The sequence below is a fragment of the Odontesthes bonariensis genome, chromosome 2 (genome assembly GCF_027942865.1).
Source record: "Odontesthes bonariensis isolate fOdoBon6 chromosome 2, fOdoBon6.hap1, whole genome shotgun sequence".
Lineage (NCBI taxonomy): Eukaryota > Metazoa > Chordata > Actinopteri > Atheriniformes > Atherinopsidae > Odontesthes > Odontesthes bonariensis.
Window position 1 is genome coordinate 38,149,715 of NC_134507.1, and position 7,992 is coordinate 38,157,706.

The window sequence follows — 7,992 nt, forward strand, 5'->3', positions numbered from 1 at the left end:
TACAGCACGGTTAGTGAGATCCAGATCCATGTGGGCACTCAGGACGGATTTAAATAGCGACTCTGAATGGACGGTAAACCCGCACTGAAGGCCCAGTGAGCCAAAGCACGGCCGCCACTGAAACATATATTTGAAACCTGTCAATATGTTAACTTTGCGTGTTTACCTCTATAACTGGTGTTATATGTAAAACAGAGCATATGGTCCATTAGCTTTTTAAAAATCTTTATTTTAAAGAAAACGATCAAAACAAGAGTTTTTCTGGAAGAGATTTAAATAAGTTCTGAATATGCATAGAAGAGAGGTTACATTTGAGTCTATTTTCTTTGTTCAAAACTTAAAACAAAAACCTGAAGTCTGCACACTGAGAAAAACTGGTTTTGAGGATATTTCTGAAATTTCCTCCTAATAACCAACTTGGGTGGGTCACCCCAGTGGAACATTTTATTTGTGGGATGCAGGTTTCATGTTTTCAGCTGGAGATGTATGCTTTTTGTTCTGTATGTTACATATTTTTATCTTGATCAGGACATTCAGAACGCTTGCATGCACAGGTAAGTCCAGCTTCAGTTCCAGGTGTACTCGTCCATTTAACTGGACCACCATGTTGTCCCAGCGTACATGCACGGGATAGACTGTGCAGAAAACCTTCCTGACATTCTGCTGCCTCTAACTTTCTCTGTGGGACATCACGCTGCATGTAAGTGCAGCTGAAATCGCTGCCAACATGTTGTCTTTAAAGCCATAATGTGTAATATTTCACGTTGTCTATTAACAAATTTGACTCTTATCATTCACAAGTATTACCTCAATCGTTATTAATTACCTCCATCACAAAAGTGCAGTGTTCTTATATTCTTTATATTCAGCATGCGAATGTACATAACAGTGTTACACCCCAATGAATGTCGCCATGTCGCTCCGCCATTTTAAAACTACGGGATTTGTAGAAGGACATGTCATCAGCTTCGCCCTTTCCGTTTCCACATTGAAAACGGAAAGGGCGAAGCTGATGACATGTCCTTCTACAAGGATGGAGACGGTGTTCAGCTGACTGCTGCTCCTCCTAAAATCCACAATCATCTCTTTTGTTTGTATTCCAGATGAGGCCATAGTTTATTTTCCTATAGATGTGATAGTTTCATGTAGATGTGCTGAGGTGTGACAGGGAAGCTGTTGGTACATGGAGGATGTGAGGTCTGTAGCAGGAGGCAGCAGCATGCTGAGTTTGTCTGAACTCTTCCATCTGTCTGATCCCACATTATCCCAAAGCCTGTGAGCTTTTCCATTCCTGACCACACATCCCTCACACTGTTCTGCTGCAGATAGTTTCCCACCGACTTGCTCTCTTCCTTTTTTCTTCACACTCCTCCTTAACTCCCTGTTTCCCTCCATGAAGGCCTTCTTCTTTATGCTCAGTGGCTGCAACACAAGTTCACATCAACCAGGCGTTTGTTCAGAAAACAGCATCACAGCTTTGGACTCAGGAAGTGTTTCAGATGTCAGCTGTCACTCAGACAAGCTTTCATAGGGCCTGGATAGCTCAGCTGGTAGAGCATCAGACTTTTAATCTGAGGGTCCAGGGTTCAAGTCCCTGTTCAGGTGCAGAAATGTAATCTCCCACTTAACCTGTACTTCCCTCTATAGCCCCTTTCACACTGCCAAATAACCCGCGTTTAATTCGCGAATTTAGCGTGCCCGCTGTTGTGTTCACACTGCCGACCCGGGCTGCCGCGTCAACTCGACCCGCGTCGGACCCTAGTCTTTTTGCCGAGTTTGATGTGAACACAATCGACGCGGGTCGGACGTGGGCGTGACGTGAGGAGTTTAAAAGACAGAATGGACAGCTGATTCAGAACAACAGCGACAGGTGAGGACACGTTTTACTCTGTTTTAGCTATCAACTTGGATACATTTTTTAATATGGCCAACTGGGGAGACAAAGAGGTCCGCGAGCTCCTCAGCCTCCGAGCAGAGGACGTTATTTACCGCCACATTTCGGGGATGGTGAAGGATGGACCTCTGCTGGAAGGGCTGGCGAGAAAGATGGGAGAGCGCGGTTTCCAACGCAGCAAATTTGATGCAGACAGGTGTATTTAACCCTACCTCCGACGCATGGCTTGTGCCTACGTCATTGTACACGCCCAGCATTTTGTGTTTCGTGTGACGCTCTGCCACTAGGCAACTCCCAATGAACTCGGCTTCAGGCGACACGGGTCACCCTGACACGCCGAGCGTTCACATTGCTCGACGCGGGTCGAAGGTGCAATTTGGACCCGCTAAGGTAGCGGGTCGCAGTGTGAAAGGGGCTTATGCCTGCACTCTGTTTCTACACTGTCACCTCTGACAGAGCCTGGCTGATGCTTTTCCTTCTATGTAGCTTATTGTTAGCTTTGCTGTTAGCTGCATCGTTATATCCTCATTTGTAAGTTATATAAATAATATATATTATATATATAAGTTATATAAAATATATTGTTGCTCAGTTTTCCTCTGAGCCACAGAGATGGTCAGCTCTCATTGGCCCTCATTTATCAAGCCGTCGTAGAAAGCATCGTTGATATGAGCGGAGAACTCGTCGTACGCAGAGGCTCAAGTGAGATTTACAGAACATGCGTACCACACCAATCCCATCGTAAGACCGAGCGGCTGTTGATAAATCCGGCGGCTGAAATCCATCGTAATGATCCTAACCACGCCTTCTACAAAAGGGCCGCACCTCTAGATTTGCGACATGGATAGACGAAAGGCGGCAAAGAAACGCTGTCAACTGTCAACAGCGTTGGCGATGTAAATCGCAGACCGGACGAGTTATGTATTTTCCCCTACTGTGATGGTCAATAAAATGTGATAAACTCCAGATTAAATGAAATCTAAAATTGAACGATGTTTTACTTTTTCTCCAATAAGATCAGGAAGAAGTGGTCCGATATGAAATTTGCAGCTCTCCGACGCAGAATGTCACAAACAGGGGGGGGGGCTCCGATCCAGGTTTGGATTTGAGTGCCTTGGAGGAGAGGGTGGCTGGCCTGATCGGAGCTACGTCTTTGCTTATGCACAGTGTTAAAGCGCCTCTCCTGTACGGCTCATAAGCCACTCATCATTTTCCCGAAAGAAATCCTGCCACACTCTCTCGCGCCTGATGCGCGTTCAGGTCCTCTAACAAAGCCAGATCTGCCATCGTTTCGCCATTACCGCGCCGCTAGAATCACCTCTTAAATAGGCGGTTGAATAATGAGCCATCACTCTTCCAATTACGGAATTGTACTTGTTTAATTTTTTTATTTATTTAATTTGCGTTTATGTTTATATTTATGTTGAAGTCAAATAAAACATGGGCCTTCTTTGAAGTGATAAGTCTGTAATTTTAACCTAGGGATTTGTTGCGACTCATGAGGCACGCACTAGTGACGCTGCTGTTTATGTATGCTATTGCAGTCACCGCAAGTCAAAATGGAAAAGTGCGTACACGCCCTTAGACCTGTCGTGGCGATTTCATCTTTCCTGCGCTCACGATGGATTTGATAAATGCCAACCTTTGCGCAGAAAAGAACGTACACACGACCTACGCACGTTTTTCGTCTTACGCAAGTTTGATAAATGAGGGCCATTGTGTCCAATAACTGCAGCTTCTAAAGTGGATTTCATAGCACTGCTGCATCTCTGACAGTTATCAGATCATTTGGGTGGAAAAACATACATCACAACCCTCTGAATCTGCTTTCAGTCCCACTTGAACAGTCTCTCACAGTTTCAGACACAAAATGTGTCTTTTAGTTTGAATCTCAGCTGATATCTACAACAACTGTAGAGGGACTCATATCATTTCACCAGCTGGTGTGATAAACTTACAGAAACACCTCAGGAGCAGCACCTGGGATCTTTTGGGAGAAAAGGGGATTCTCTCCATGCTGACAGAGCTGGTAATAAATGAGTTTATGGATCCTACATATTACACAGTAAAACAATGATAAAGGTGCTTTCTGAGCCTTGACATTTTTTTCTTTTATTAGGAAAATGTTCCAAATTTGAATCCCATGGAGGGAGCCAATGAAATAAAGATTGATGCATAAAAGCATTAAAAAGCTCTCCTGTAAGTTCTGTGTTCAAGTTTTATTTAGGTTCAGCTGCATGTTTCTCTTTATTGAATCTTTAAGCCCTCATAGATCAGTCTGATCCCAACAGAAGTCTCGCAGGTTTACTTGGTTGCTGTAGTTCACTAAAGCAGGACTCTGAGCAGGGCCCTCCGCTAACAGGCTCCTCCCCTTTAGAGCCAGTGACAGGGTTGGCTTTGGGAGGTGACGCTGCTCTGTGCTTTAAACAGCAGGCTTTAATCCACCAAACTTCAGTTGGATTATGATCTACTTTTCAGAGGATTTGTAAATGACTAAATAAATAACACCACTGACTAAACCTTCAACTGAACCTGAACTGTGAGCAAGAGCCACAGGCGCTTGCACACGCAGCGACTGGCAGGGAGAGAGTTTGGCGTCCGATATGTTTGTTTGTTTTAATCGGTTGTATAAGTCTTAAGAGTCCTGACGTTTGTCTGAAGTCTGTTTAAAGTTTGTCCACGTCATTTCACCCTGAACTGACGATACAAAACAAAAATGGAACTTTTCTATCTGGTTGTAACTTGGATTCTGGTGTCATGCCTGCTGCTTGCCCGAGACACAATGCAGGCCGCCCAAGCAAGAACTGTGTACAGCAGAGACCAGTTGCTTCAACTTCGCTTTGAGGGCGCGCACAACACACCAGATGCGGTTTTAAACTTACCAGACTGTATAAGAAAAGATCACAAGCCTGAACACTCGGCATGGCAGGGAAAAAAGAGGAAGCGGGGCAAACGCGGAGGTGTTCGTTTACGCCGGAGGAAGCGGTGTCTGAAACGGATCCCCCTCCCCACCATGATTTTAGGAAATGTACAATCCCTTAGGAATAAACTCGATGAGCTGCAGGGAAAGGATTTTGGGGAATGCTGCGTCTTGGCCTTCACGGAGACCTGGTTGTCTGGGCACGACCAGGACCGAGAACTGTGGATCGACGGTTTTGGATCACCTATCCGGACGGACAGAGATGCTAACATAACGGGGAAGACGCTCGGCGGAGGGGTATGTGTATACCTGAACAGGCGCTACTGTACTTCTGTGACTGTCAGAGAAAACATCTGTTTACCCGACATTGAGCTCCTGTCCGTGTCAATGCGTCCATTCTATCTGCCACGCGAATTTCCGCAAATCTTTCTAACAGTCGTGTACATTCACCCGAAGGCAAATGCCACCATTGCCTGCAATGTTATTTCGGATGTCATGCATAAATTACAATCACTCTCACCCGACGCTCCGAACTTTATCCTAGGTGACTTCAATCATGTGACGTTAAAACATTCCGTGAGAGACTTTTATCAGTATGTCACCTGTCCAACCAGGCGGGGAAAGACACTGGATCTCTGTTATGGTACAGTGAAGGACGCCTACAAATCGATTCCACTGCCCCCGCTGGGCTCTGCAGACCATAACTGTGTTCAACTCATTCCCAAGTACAGATCTGTCTTGAGAAGGGAACAAGTGCAAATCAAGGAAGTAAAGGAATGGACTGAGGATTCAGTTATGTGCCTTCAGGAATGTTATGACTGCACAGACTGGGACACTTTTACAGACTCCTGTAATGATTTGGATGAACTCACTGATGTGGTGTGTTCATATGTGGCTTTTTGTAGGGATATGATTATCCCATGTAAACAGATCAAGATTTACCCAAACAACAAGCCATGGGTAAATGGGACTATTAAAAGCTGTTTACAGAGAAAAAGGCAGGCTCACAAGCAGGGTACTGCTACTGATCTACATGTAGCCACCAGAGAACTGAAAACTGAGATATCTAAAGCCAAACAAAGATATAAGTCCAAACTCGAACAAAGAATGGCTGAGAATAACCTTGGCTCTGCCTCGTCTTGTATGAAAACTATGGCTGGTATCCAGAACCAGAGTAAAAGTAACCATATATCCCTTGAAGGTTTTAAATCTGATAATGAGCTTGCAAATGCCTTGAATTGTTTTTATAACCGTTTTGATAAGTTTGATTTCAGCCAGGAAATTGGAAAACTCCAGTGCAAACTCAAAGATGGTCAGCACACCAGCATCACATGTAGAGATGTTGAAAATGTCTTCTTCAAGACAAAGGTTAATAAAAGTTATGGACCAGACAATGGCCCTCATTTATCAAACTTGCGTAAGACGAAAAACGTGCGTAGGTCGTGTGTACGTTCTTTTCTGCGCAAAGGTTGGCATTTATCAAATCCATCGTGAGCGCAGGAAAGATGAAATCGCCACGACAGGTCTGAGGGCGTGTACGCACTTTTCCATTTTGACTTGCGGTGACTGCAATAGCATACATAAACAGCAGCGTCACTAGTGCGTGCCTCATGAGTCGCAACAAATCCCTAGGTTAAAATTACAGACTTATCACTTCAAAGAAGGCCCATGTTTTATTTGACTTCAACATAAATATAAACATAAACGCAAATTAAATAAATTAAACAAGTACAACTCCGTAATTGGAAGAGTGATGGACTCGGGGGATCCGAGACCCCCTGAAACTGACACGAGACCCCCGAAAACATGATTTGGGAAATGTTGGGGCTCTCTAAAATATTGGCAAAATGTGATTTCCCCTGATGAGTTATGATTGCAGACGCAATGCGTGTGTGGAGGTGTGGAGCCTGTGTGCGTAATTGGCATAAAGCTGTGCTGTCTGCCACGTATGATTCTGTACAGCTTCTCATGTGTTTTCGAGATCCGCGCTCTGAGTCAAGCGCAAGCAACGCCGCCGCCGCCGAGAAAATGGGACCCCCCGAAAATCTCGGCATAGTTCGAACACTGGTGGAGAGGTTAGGGCACCTAAAGGGCAGGTGGATCTGTCTCTCGGCTGCGGGGGGAACCCTTCTATATACGCCCGAAAAGGTATGCAATATTATTATTGCATGCGGGGTTCTCCATACATTGCCCAAAAAAATGGAGTGCCATTTCCAGATGTACATCCAGAGGACCCCGTACCCAGAGATCCCACCAGCCTGCACAGCCAAGAGCGCTCAGGAGGAGAGAGGAACTTATTCAGCGATTCTGACTTTTGGTAAGCATTCTGTTATTCAAGGAAAAAAGACGTAGCTCCGATCAGGCCAGCCACCCTCTCCTCCAAGGCACTCAAATCCAAACCTGGATCGGAGCTCCCCCCCCTGTTTGTGACATGCTGCGTCGGAGAGCTGCAAATTTCATATCGGACCACTTCTTCCTGATCTTATTGGAGAAAAAGTAAAACATCGTTCAATTTTAGATTTCATTTAATCTGGAGTTTATCACATTTTATTGACCATCACAGTAGGGGAAAATACATAACTCGTCCGGTCAGCGATTTACATCGCCAACGCTGTTGACAGCCGTCCCAGCTGTCATCAGCGTTGACAGCGTTTCTTTGCCGCCTTTCGTCTATCCATGTCGCAAATTCTAGAGGTGCAGCCTTTTGTAGAAGGCGTGGTTTGGATCATTACGATGGATTTCAGCCGCCGGATTTATCAACAGCCACTCGGTTTTACGATGGGATTGGTGTGGTACGCATGTTCTGTAAATCTCACTTGAGCCTCTGCGTACGACGAGTTCTCCGCTCATATCAACGATGCTTTCTACGACGGCTTGATAAATGAGGGCCAATATCTGTGGGCGTGTAATTAAGACATGTGCAAAAGAGTTGAGCTCAATATTCCAGCTCATTTTTAATAAATCTCTGCAGACACAACATGTACCCAAGGTATGGAAACACGCTGTTGTGGTCCCTGTCCCGAAATGTGGCAGGCCAAGTACTTTGAACGATTTTAGACCCATTGCCCTAACCTCAATTGTAATGAAAAATTTTGAAAAATTGATAAGGTCACACATCTTAAGGCACACTGAAAATGCATTGGACCCCATGCAGTTTGCCTACAGGCCGAACAGAGGA

The 7,992-nt window shown here is 45.0% G+C and overlaps 1 non-coding gene across 1 annotated transcript; it reads left to right on the forward strand.

Moving 5' to 3' along the window:
* The first annotated feature begins 1,532 nt into the window (after positions 1-1,532).
* trnak-uuu (transfer RNA lysine (anticodon UUU)) lies at positions 1,533-1,605 on the forward strand. The gene has a single exon. It is a non-coding gene; the product is annotated as a tRNA-Lys (tRNA).
* The last annotated feature ends 6,387 nt before the right edge of the window (positions 1,606-7,992 follow it).